The sequence below is a fragment of the Balearica regulorum genome, chromosome 4 (genome assembly GCF_011004875.1).
Source record: "Balearica regulorum gibbericeps isolate bBalReg1 chromosome 4, bBalReg1.pri, whole genome shotgun sequence".
NCBI classification, from domain to species: domain Eukaryota; kingdom Metazoa; phylum Chordata; class Aves; order Gruiformes; family Gruidae; genus Balearica; species Balearica regulorum.
In genome coordinates this window covers 28,015,130-28,020,157 of record NC_046187.1, presented here as the reverse complement: position 1 = coordinate 28,020,157, position 5,028 = coordinate 28,015,130, and positions in this window count along the sequence as shown.

The window sequence follows — 5,028 nt, the reverse complement described above, 5'->3', positions numbered from 1 at the left end:
CTCCATGAATTTTGTTGCATACTGATGGACACCGGCGTTTGTGTTCAGTCATGCTCTGGATGCACCAGCAGTCTCCAGTTTAAGCCTGTCAGGTAGTATAATCTTTAGTGTGATCTGAATGCAAGCCTGTAGTCAGTTGGGAGCTGTAACTCCTTACAGATGTGGAGCTGGGACCCTGGGCTCTGCTGCAGGACAGAGCTGTGGGTTGGCTTCACAAGCTAGCAGGAGGGAAGCGGGAATCCCTGGTGGGACTCCAGGTGTGAGTACGTTCAGGCCTCCAACCCCGACACTGCTCGCTACCCCAGATTACTACAGCACAGACCCAGATTTGAGGGAGTCCAAAGAGCCTCTTCCTCTCTCTCTAATTACTGGGTAATCACAGCACACAGACTTGCCAAGCCAGGCGTGATGCCTCTTGGACAGAGACCTGACTGCTGGCAGGTGACTTGGCTCAAGGCATGACATGGCCCGCAAGAAGAGCTCCCTGACTCCATCCACACCCCTCACCCTGGCCTTTGGCAACAAGACCCACTCTTGTCCACCTCCCCATGCGTGCTGCCACTAACAGACACTGAAACTCACGTTTTGTCATTTAAAGATAATTCCTAGATGTTGAGGTTTGTTTCTTGAGATTATTTTGGGGTTCGGCTGGACAGAAAAAGCATTTGCAACACATGCCGCCTATTTAGAGAGAACAACATTGCTCTAAGATGGGGAGTTTTAAAGAGACTTTGGCTGTGTCTGAGGAGACCTGAAAAACGTGTTAAAGTCTTCAAGCACATGTGTGCATTAAACAGTGGACTGAGAATGTTCCTAGAAAGTTTTCCTTGTAGAACTGAAACTGGGAATGCGTAATCTTCATGTCATTATCCACATTATTAAATCAGTGAAAACTGAACCGCATGCAATAACACAGCTGTTCTAACTAGAGACATTTAATCTGCCGCTATCATCTCAAAATATACATGCTCTGGCTCTTGGTTATGTACACAGCAAGCAAGGACTAGAAAAAATTAACAAGCATCGACGGAAACTTCCTGTACTGATTTCCATGTGCCTGTTTAAGTTCACAAATCCGAAAAAAAACCCCTCCTTTACTTACCCCCTAAAGGCGTAGCTGAATTTCCTAGAGTTGAACAAATAAGAGGAGAAAGTGTTATGTAATTAGAAATGCTAACTCTATTAGATCCCAAAAATCACATCTTTCAGAGTATGGGGAATGTAAGGGTTTTTTTAAGGACAGAGTTAAGAGACTCTAAAAGCTGAATTATTAAATAAATATCTCTGCGATCCCATACGTAATCATATTCACAGGTGACATGGCTCTGCCCATCCTAGTTTGCAGGAAACTCTACAAAGGCGTGGGAGGACATGGCTGTTGCATCTCTTGCTGTACCTAGGAGATGTGCTGCTAATCCAAGTCTGGGGAATGAGCCTTCACAGCAACACAACTACAGCAATCTTCAGGTACAGAGGCACTGCCCAGCCCAAACCATAGGAGAAAATGGGTGAGGAACATTTTCTTTTGCCCATCTTGTCTTCAAGCCCCTTTTCTGTAAGAACCTGGGTAATTTCACATCCCCTTTCTCACCTCTGTTCTGTGTTTCCTGTCTGAATAGCTGGTTATAGCTGGCATGTTTTGAAAATGTGTTGACCACGGAAATTTGGAACACATTAAATAAGAATGCTTATATCCAGTATGTCAAGTGTTTTCCAAGAAAAAAATTGTTTTCAATAAACAGTCCGAGACAATCTGTGACACATTCAGAAGGGAAGAATAAGGTTAATTGCAGAAGATTGTATTAGTGTGTGTACCGTGTGTGAACACAGTGGAAGGATTTCTGTAGTTGTTTTAGTGGGTCTCATGGTATCCCCTGGGATCATACCCGACTGCAACAGCAATTAGATGTCTTGGACTCTGCAAATTTGTCAGATGCAATTACCTTAAAAGGAACAAATTAGCTGGCAACTCTGTGTTGTATAGGGAATCTGCGCTCCACAGGTAACCACTTTGCTCTAGGGGAGACTGATCTCTCCTGCTGGCCACAGAGCAAAGCTGTAGGAGCTGCCAAGGGCTCTCCATCACAGCGTGCCTGCAGTCACCTCGCACCCGCTGCTGCTCAGTGCAGTGATGAACCCCATCCCGCAGCTCCAAACTCTATCCCAGAGCTCCAAACCCACCATGAGCTACAGCTCCGTTCCAACCTGGCCCTCATCCCAATAGTGTTAATGATGGCTTTGTGGTATTTCCACTCCTTTCAGTTTCATTTGGATGAAACCACTCCCTTTAGGGTTTGTTTGGGTGGTTCACAGGTATCTATAATCTATTCAGATTATTAGAAGGTGAGGTGAAATGGTAAAAGGAAAGAAATTAAAGCCTCAATTCTTTCCTGCCAAGTTCTGTCAAGTAACTGGAGTTATTTGCAGCAATCATGTCTCTTTACCAGCTTTATTAGTCGCACGGCTACCCAAACCAAATTCTCCTTTATTACATGAATATATCTTGAAACTCAAGTACAAAATTATACCTATCTCAACACCCCCCCCCCCAAAAAAAAAAACAACCCACCAACTTTCAAAGAGTTTTAAGCAATTGCACCATAAAAACTTGAAAACCTGGAAGAACCATTGTGATCCTGAAACCTGACCGCTTGCAGGACACATGCAATATAACCTCGCTTAGCGATCCCACCATTTCTGCCCAAATGCAGGCACATCATCCTGTCCTAATGCACTGTCCTAAAAGAAATCACCTGCTAGTCTGAGCCTTTATTAAATCACACTTTAGTTTATGATGACTGACAGATATGAGGAGATGAGAAGAAAACCAAACTATCCACCGATTTTCAAAAAGGCACCTTATTCTGCTGTTTCTTTCAGGGGTGCTTCATGCTCAGCAGCACTCAGTGCTGAGCAGCAAGCGCTAGACCACTGCTGCTATCTACAGGTCTGCTCTGCACAGTGCTCAAACCAGACAAGAAACTACGTCCTGCAATGGGGATGCTTGCGCTTGGGAAAGGGACCAAAGCCCTGACACTAAAGTACATTGGCTTTTGTGAAATGCAAGCTGGCAATCCGTAGCCTTTCTGTCCTGTGGCTAACATATGTTAAAAAACCCCAACAAACCAAGTGGACTTCATTAAAGGGAAGGCTGATCCATGCTGCACAAGAGTACAGTTTCTGCTTTTTTTTTTTTTTCTTTTTTACTCTGAACAAAGAGGAAACATTGCACTCTCAGGTGCAGAGTAAGAGGAAGCATCTGCTCCCAGATGGGAACGCTCTCCCACCACAACACACTGGTGCACAAAATGCCATGGGGTACAGAAGGGCTGGAAACCACCTTTGAGCCTGCAATGTTGAGCTTTTAAGACAATTTGTGATGTAATTAGAATTCACTAAAATGTAGTTGTGGCTCTTCATTGTTTGGAATTTACTTATTTTTTCTTTCTTTTTTTCCTCTGTAACCCAGAAATTTTGGTAAGCGTTTTTCTGTGACTTTCAAAAACACAAACAAGATAACCTGGAATGGGTTCAGCACTGCTGAAAACAAACAAAGCAGCTTTCAGAACAGAAGAACAATAATCAATAAATCTATCCAGCAAATACAAGCAAACCACACAGACATCGAAAGTACCTATTTAACCAAAGGTGGTGGATTTCAGGATCAGGTTACCAAAGACAGTATGAGAACACAAGCTTTCAGTAAGTGGTAGAGAAAGGGACAAACTCAGAAAGAGGAAAAAAAATGTTTTTCTAATAAAAAAATAAAATTAAAAAATCACAATGAGGAAAAAACCCAGCTTGTTTGTGAAATCTGTATCTGAATGTTTGGCTGCTGAGATGAACAGTCAAATATAGGAGCAGAGCACCTTGCAGCCAGGGAAAGCACAATTAGCAGCTCAAACAGCAGGACAGTCTGATCTGACGTGGAAACTCTGAAGCTCTTCCCATCCAGAAGGCTAGAAAAACTCTTCCAAAATTGATCCTGAGACCATCGGGAGCAGAAGACTTTTAACAAGACTGTTCCAAATGACTCTCAGCTCCACACTGAGTGTACTGTTTGTATGATTGCTTGAGAAAATAGTAGCTGTTTTGGCCTCTTTAAATATCAGTTCTTCTGGAAACAACTTATTTCCAGTACTGGATAACTGGTGAAAACTTCAGTGTGTGTGACTGGAAAAAAGCATTTTGCCATTTCTTTCTTTTTTTACATTGGAGTCCTATCTTTTGACATAGAAATTTAGTAAAGAATTTTCCAGACCTATAATAATTATTGCCCATTAAGTGCTGGGGAATAGAAATAACCTCTAGCATGCAGCAGATTGTTTAAGCATTTGGAAGCACATGCACCAGGTAACTCTCAGGAATTCCTTATCCACAGAGCTCATTCCTCTTCTGATACAACTTCATTCCCTGTTTGGTAGTATCTTTTCAGCAATCTTTTACATTATGTTCCTATTACCGTTTCTGAGAGACAGTCCGCACGGGGTGGGATGGGATCACCATGGAAAATGGTTCATCAGGGTGCCAGGTGCCACGGCGAGGCAGGCCCCGGGCAGGCAGCATCCCGCTTCCGAGGCACACCGTCCCCAGCTTGGAGAGACAAGCTACAAACCCCATGGGCCTGTCGGGGTTGAGTGGGTACAGTGTTTAACTCCTGGCATTTATAGAATAAATAGAGATTTCACCTTAATCCAGAAACCTCCACAGATTTTCTCATGGAGTACTTTGGTGGACACAGGAGACTGGTATCCATTGCAGGAGAAACAGGAATGTACATGACACACTTCAGAATACAAACTTCTGTGATGTACAGATTAAAGTAATTGGAAATATGAATTATTCTGGGAATAAAGTAAAATTACTATGGGAGAGACATGGCACATACCACCACTGCTGGCTACCCTGGGGGCTCTGGCCACCCCGGATGGCGGGGCCGAAGGGGCCCTGAAAAGCCCCGGGGAGGGGTCGCTTCCTCGCCGTTAGGGCTGGGGCGGGCCTCCCCGCGGCGGGGCACTCCGCGGCGGC